The 7,863-nt window shown below is 38.6% G+C and overlaps 1 protein-coding gene and 1 pseudogene across 1 annotated transcript in view; one reads left to right on the plus strand and one right to left on the minus strand.

The window, feature by feature from the left end:
• The window catches only part of LOC105288470 (inhibitor of carbonic anhydrase-like), a 48,590-nt gene that overhangs the window by 38,810 nt on the left and 1,917 nt on the right, over window positions 1-7,863 (minus strand). The gene's annotated exons all lie outside the window — the stretch shown is intronic.
• Window positions 3,634-3,752, plus strand: LOC111736427 (annotated as a pseudogene).

Here is a 7,863-nt window from a genome sequence, read left to right on the forward strand (position 1 = left end):
TTTTTGGGGGGGCTAAATACCCAGAAGTACAATTGCTGGGTCAAAAGGTAGATCCATTTTTAATTTCTTGAGGAACCTCCAGATTGTTTTCCATAGTGGCTATACCACTTTGCGATGCCACCAACAGTGTATGAGAATTCCCTTTTCTCCACATCCTTGCCAACACTTGTTGTTCTTTGATTATTGATGATAGCCATTCTGACAGATGTGAGGCAATATCTCATTGTGATTTTAATTTGCATTTCTCTGATGATTAGTGACCTTGAGCATCTTTTCATATGTCTATTGGCCATCTGTATTTCCTCTGGAAAAATTTCTATTCAGGCTTCTGCCCGTATTTTAATTGGATTGTTTGTTTTTTGTTGTTGATTTGTATAAGTTCTTTATACAGCAAAATGTTATTTTCTATGAAATTTAGAAGACGAGTTACAGCAGTAACAGCACCAGTTTTTGATGAGGCCCTATATGTCAGATGGTGTGCAAAGCACGTTACTCTCCTCCAATGTCCACAAAAGTCCTACCTCTTATATATTGTTGTGCCCGTTTTGTAGGTAAGATTAAAGAGAAAAGCCTTATCAGGTACATTAAGTAATCTGAGATAAAGCTAATCGCCCAAGTCTGTTTGACTCCAAAATCTATACTGCCTGTTAACTATCTGTAAGTAGGATATACAGAATTAAATGGGACAGGAGATATCAAATTACCTTGGACAGAGTCCCATATCAAAGACAAAGTGTGACAAATGGGGCCCCTCCACTTTATTTGTAAAAGCCTTGGATAGCAGCCCAGGGAAGGCAGCAAGCAGGTGAATAGAACTATATAGGTCATGTGTCCTTGTGCAGAGTATGTTTGGAGTAATAGCTTATATTTGCATTTTGAGCCTTTCAAGGCATGTTTGCTCCATGTGCTAGTATAGATTGTTAAAGCATGTTATGCTTAGAAATGACTGGTAACAGTAGAGACAATACAACTTTATAAACGAAAACAGCTTTGTAGGCAGATCAAGTTATACAAAGAGTTACGGCGGTTTTCTTTTTCAAAGATATGCCCTTACTGGGAACTCCCTTTTAAAAGTTTGTATTTTCAGTCACCACTGTGCTTACGTTTAAATGATTAAAACTGCAGTTTTTGTACTTCTAATTTGTTTAAAGTGTGAGTGTAAAACAGTAAATGAAGTTACATTGTTAGGGGAAAAGCTAAAGTCTTGACAGAAATACAGTATTAAAATAGAGAACTAAACAAATACCAAACACACACAAAACAAAACAAAACAAACAAAACAAAACAAAACACAACACCAAAGCCGGGATGAACTTCTGCTTCCACTTATGAAAAAGTAGCTGATGTGAGATTTGCCCTAGCACTAAACAATTTTTTAAAATCTGGGGGGAAAAAAAACATTAAAAATATGTTTGAAAACATTGGATAACAAAAGTGCAGGACTGTGACCCCTGAAAAAGGGGAAATAAGGTGAGCCCCATAATCACCCCAGCTTTTTTTCTGTACAGCATTTCCAGATGGCAGGGCAGAGAAGAGAAAACTAAATAGTTTGTCGGTCTTTTCCAAGTTTAGGAGACAAAGATCATGGTTACATAATGCTGAGGCAATTAGAATTTGCAGCACAGAAAATCAAAGAGCAGGGAGTACAAAAAGAGAGAGAGGAGAGAGATCGAGATTCAGAATCTGTATACGCTTGAGATTCTGGCTAAGTACCAATTTGAGCACTGTGGTGGCCAGGCAGGGACAACTGCTAGAAGAAGAAATTTTAATTGTGAACTTAGGCCAAACATTTCCCAGGGCTCAAATGCAGTCAGGAATCATTTGAGTTCCCACCATTCATAGCGGAGAAACATCTCACTGAATAAACGTGCATTTACTAAAAATTCCAGAAGTAGGCTAAGCTAGCCCTAGAATAAAGGGTATCCTAAACACAGCCTAAAACTAATCTTAAAAAGATTATGCTGATCTGAAGATAATAATGACTGCCTACAAGAACAAAGTTGAACACCCTTTAAATAAAAAATGACAAAAATCCAAGACTCGACAAGGTAAAATTCACAAGGTCCAGCAACCAATAAAATTACTACACAGTAGAACAGAAAATAACTTTAAAATAGCTATTTTCAATGTTACGAGTATGCTCAGAGATTTAAAGGAAAACACGAATATATCGAGGAAACAAATGTAAGATATAAAAAGAGCCCAAAAGAATTGCTAGAGATGAAAAACAGAATATCTGAAATGAAAATTCTACTGAATAGAAGTTTCAGCAGGTTAGTACTCCAGAAATAAAAAAGATGATCTGGAAGACATTATTAAAACTACCCAAAATGAAGCGCAAAGAGAAAAAAAGACAAAAACAAATGAACAGAGCCATGATGACTTGTCATATAACAGCAAGTGACACATGTGTTTATATGTGTATATGTTGTATGTGTAACCGTAGTCCTAGGAATAAAAGGGGGGAAGGCATCAGAAAAATATGTGAAGAAATATTTGGCCAGAATTTTCCCAAATGTAATGAAAACTATGATCTTGCAATTCTAAAAGAACCAGAGGAAAGAAACAAAGACAAACATCGCAGACTTTTTGTCAGAAACCACGAGTTTCTGACAATAGAATAGACTTTTTGTCAGAAACCACGAGTTTCTGACAATAGAATATCATTACAGTACTAAAAGGAAAATAACCTGCTAACCTAGAAATCTATACCCAATGACAATAACTGTCAGAACTGGAGGCAAAAACAAATTTTATCAGGCAAACAAATGTTGAGAGAATTTGGTAATAGCAAACTTACAATATGATAAATGTTAAAGGAAGTGCCAGACCCAGGTGGTTACACTGGTGAATTCTAGCAACACTTAAGAAAGAAATAATACCAGTGTTGCACAGACTAGTTATAGAGGAGGAAGGAAAACTAACTCATTTTCTAAGGCGAGCATTAACCTGATACCAAGTCCAAACAAAGGCATTACAAGAAAACCACAGCCAAATAGTCCCCGTGAACATTTAAAAAAATCCTTTACAAAATATTAATAAATCAAAATCCAGCAAAAAAATTAAATACACATGTATATAAGTTTATCCCTTTTCCCAGGACTGCAAAGTTGATTTAATGTACAAAAATCGATCAGTATAATTCACCATACTACAGAATAAAAGAGAAAAATTCATATGATTATCTTAATAAAACAGAAAGAGTACTTGCCAATTCAAAACTCCAAGCCAACTAGTAATAGAAGGGTGTGTCCTCAGGGAGGGCTCTGCACATGATAAAGAATATCTATAAAATCCTACAGCTAATATCATACTTAATGGTGAGAGCCTGAATGCTTTTCCCTTCAGGTCAGAAACAAGGCAAAGATGTACACTTTCACGACTTCTGTTTTAACATTGTATGAGAGATCTTAGCTATTTTAAAAAGACCTGAAAGAGAAATAAAAGGCATACAGACTGGAAAATAAGATATAAAATTGTCTTTATTCACAGGTAACATGTTTGTCTATACAGAAAAATGTTAAGGAATCTACAAAAAAGCTACTAGAACTGAAAGTGAGTTTCGAAAGGTCATAGGATTCAAGGTCCATATAGTAAAACCAATTGAATCTCTAATATTAAAAAGAAAAACTAGTCTACGGCCATGCCACCCTGAACAAGCCTAATCTCGTCTGATCTCGGAAGCTAAGCGGGGTTGGGCCTGGTTAGTATTTGGATGGGAGACCACCTAGGAAGACTGGGTGCCGTAGGAGTAAAAAATAAAAAATAAGGGATTGTAAGCTGACAAGGTCCTTGCAATCTATGAGATTAACCAAGGGTTGCCTCACCTTAAAAAAAAAAGAAAAGAAAAGAAAAAAGAAAAACTGTAAAATGAAATTTAAAAAACTATCAAAAATATGAAATAGCTGGGGATAAATTTAACAAATTATTAACAAAACCTATACAATAAAAACTACAAAACATTCCCAAGATAAATAAAAGAAGACCTAAATAAATAGATATAGAATGTTCATGGATTAGAAAACTGAATTTTGTTAAGATGCCATTTCTCCTCAAAATGATATATAGATTAAATGCAATCTCAACAATAATCCAAGACTAAATGTGTTTTTATAGAAATTGATAAACTGAATCAAAAATGTATATAGGTATGCAAAGGTTCTAAATGGCCAAACCAACATTGAAGTAGTGTAATAGAGTTCAGGACTTACTGCTACCTGATTTCAAGATTTCCTATAAAGCTGCAGGAACCAAGACAGTGTGATATTGGCACAAAGAGAGAAATTTAGTTTAGTGGGACAGAATAGAGAGTCTAGAAATTGACCCACATAGATTCGGTAGATTTTCAACAAAGCTGCCAAGGTAATTCAGTGGGAAAAGGATATTTTTTCAAAAACAAGTCCTGGAATAACTGGATATCCACATGAGAAAACTGAATCTCGACCCTCACTTCCCACCATTCACAAACATTAACTGAAATGGTATCTAAACCTCAAAACATAAAAGCTGAAACTATAAAACTTCTAAAATAAAACAGGAAAATATTGCAATTCTAACATAGCCAATTATATTTTTACAGAAGATATAAAACATAACAGAAAAGAAGAAAAATTTGGTAAGTGAAACTGATCAAAATGTAAAACATCTGCTCTTCAGAAGACATCATTTAGAAAATTAAAAGCTAAGCCAGAAACTGATGCATACAAATGCAACACATATTTTTACAGAGGATATAAAACATAATAACAAAAAAGAAGAAAAATTTGGTAAGTGCAACTGATCAAAATGTAAAACATCTGCTCTTCAGAAGACATCATTTAGAAAACTAAAAGCTAACCCAGAAACTTACGCATACAAATGCAACACATCTATCCGACCAGGGACTTATATCCAGAACATATAAAGGGCTTTTAAACTCAATAATAAGTCAAATAATCCAATTAAAGATGGGAAACGATTTGTACAGATACCTCAGAAAATAAGATATACAAGTAGACGATAAGAATATGAAAAGATAATCAACATCATTACTCATCAAAGAAATGCAAATTAAAACCATTGTGATATACCACAACACACCTATTAGAATGGCTAAATGTGAAAAGATCGACAGCGTCAAGTGTTTGCAGGATGTGAGGCAACTGAAATTCTCATACATTGCTGGTGGGAATGTAAAATTATACAATTACTCAGAAAAGTTTGACATTTTCTTAACAAGTTAAATATACACTTAGGATTATGACTCAGCAATTCTACTCCTAGATATTTACTCGGAAGAAAAGAAACACATGTCTACCCAAAGCCTTGTACTCCAGTATTTGTAGCAGGTTTATTCATAACATCCCCAAACTGGAGTCAACCTAAATGTCCATCAACAAAGAAATGGGTAAACAAGCTATGGTAAGGCTATACAATGGAATACTACTCAGCACTAAAAAGAAATGAAATTTGATACACACAACGATATGGATGAATTTCTAAACAATTAGGCTGAATTGAAAAAGGCAGACACAAAAAAATTATGTATTGTATGATTCCATTGATGTGAAATCCTAGAAAAGGAAAAACTTATCTAAAGTGGCAAAAAGTAGGAACGACAGGAAAGGGGTAGGGTTGATGGAAATGTTCTATATCTTGATTATGGTAGCCACATGTGCAGGTATGTTTGTCAAAATTCATTGAATCGTGTGTAGATTTAAAGAGTGCATTTTATTATATGTAACTTACAATTCAATAAAAGTGATTTTAAAAAGAGAGAAAGTGTGCAAGCAAGCTAAGGGTAAACAGAGTCAAGTAACCTAGACTAGGCCAATCATTGATAACACCCCACCAAATCATGTGACAATTTCAAGAAGGGGCAACTACGCCCACTGTGAATATTTCAAACTGATCCTGGAAGGGGAAAGCTGCTGGTGGCCACATGCTCACTTCACAGAGAAATCTCTCAAGCCCCAGGAGAAGGAGAGGCCGAGAAAGGAGGTAGAGGCCAAGGCAGAGGTGCAGGCTAATCTGGGCCTCTGGTTCTTAGTTCTTAAAAGTACTATTAATCACCACCCCCTTTCCTTTGGTCTTTTTAGTTTAAGCTAGTTTGGTTGCATTTCTGTCATTTGTCACCAGAACAGTTTTTGTCACTGAGCTTTGAAGAAAGCACATCCTAAACTCCAGCCTTGTCCAGTGGCCAAGATAGAAGGAATTGGGAGGCAGGGGGCAGGCAGCTCTTGCCTCTGGTTTATAAACACAGAGCCAATCGGGAAAATGAACTTTTGGTCAGCCCCTGACACCACCGGTAGAGAAGCTAGAGGAAGAACAAACAACAGAAGCCCCGTTCAGGAAGAACTGGGGAGAGACCAAGGCAGTTGTGTGTTTGTGAGGCGGGGTGGGGCTTCCCCCTGGATTTCTCTATGGCCATAGGTAGCTGGACCACGGCTGTGCTCTACCTTTCCAGGCTTCCCCAGCCCTGGCAGGGCTCGTCGTGAGGTCTTGGGCCAGGGGGGCCCATCACAGTGGCAGTTCTGGGCCAGGGGGGCCCATCACAGTGGCAGTTCTGGGCCAGGGGGGCCCATCACAGTGCTCCTAGTCCTTCCTACCTTCTCCTCTCTCTGCCCTGCTCAGGTTACACCTCCCCCCCATGTCAGATGCTCTACTACAGAAATTTTATTCTAGACAGCTTGAGACATGACAGAACCGGGGCTGGACAGAACCAACAGCTGTTGAGCCAGGGAGGGCTCTGCATGTGCCTGAGCTCATTGACCTTGCACCATTACCTTCCTTACAGTTACCCAGCCAAGAGCCCTACCTGCCCCATAACATGGGATGGGCCCCCTCATACATATGTGCAAGATTTTTACCGGTGATAATTCACCTGTGTCTAGAGCTCTGCCATTAGATACATTATCTCATTTCACTTTCACAGCTATTGTGTGCTGGTTGTGAAAAAGCAATTTCTCCTGAACTACTGAGGAAACCAGTTTAGAGAGGCGAAGGTGCACCCTAGAGTCACACAGCACTGAGTGGCAGATGGATCCCATTCTAAGGTGGTTATCTTTCCCCTACCTCCCTGGTGTGTGGTAGGCATGAGGAGGAGGCATAATACAGGTCAAAACAGGAAAGATCCTTCTGTGGTTAGACACCGAACAATTCAAGCATATCTGACATGTGCCCTTCCCTCTTAACCCCTCCTAATAATAACCAGTGAGCCCTGGAAAAATCCTTTCTCTCCTCTGTCGCTGTAAACTGGATCAACAGTCTCTAGACCAGAGGTCATGAACTTTTTCTATAATGGGCTAAGTGAATAAATATTTTAGGCTTTGTGGGCCACACAGTCTCTGTGGCAACTACTTAACTCTGCCCCTGAAGCCTGGAAGCAGCCAAGGACAACACATACCTGGACGAGCATGATGGTGTTCCAATATAATTTTATTTATGGACACTGAAATTTGAATTTTATATGATTTTCATGTGTCAAAATTATTGTTCTTATTTTGATTTTCTTTCAACCTTTTAAAGATGTGGAAACCATTCATAGCCCATCCAGCTATATATTCATCAGGCAGGAGGCAGGATTTGGCTGGCTGGTCAGTTTGTGAACCGTGGCCCTAAGCTACAGGGTCTCTGCGAAGACCAAGGTCGGTCAGGTGCACAGGTGCACCTGCAGGCAGAAGGCAGGTTGGGGCCAGCCAGGTGCTAGGCTGTTTCAAGACCCCTTAGACCCAGGGGGTACAGTGTCCCGCTATGGCTGAGCCTTAAAAGGCGCCGCTGTCCTGGAGGGCTGGTCCCCACACCAGCTCTCAGCGTGCACTCACCCAGGGCCCCCGCGCAGAGCAGGGCGCAGATGGCGAACCTCATTCTCCGCTGCGGGCGCGC

Source organism: Pteropus vampyrus, unplaced genomic scaffold (assembly GCF_000151845.1).
Source record: "Pteropus vampyrus isolate Shadow unplaced genomic scaffold, Pvam_2.0 Scaffold1, whole genome shotgun sequence".
Taxonomy (NCBI): Eukaryota; Metazoa; Chordata; class Mammalia; order Chiroptera; family Pteropodidae; genus Pteropus; species Pteropus vampyrus.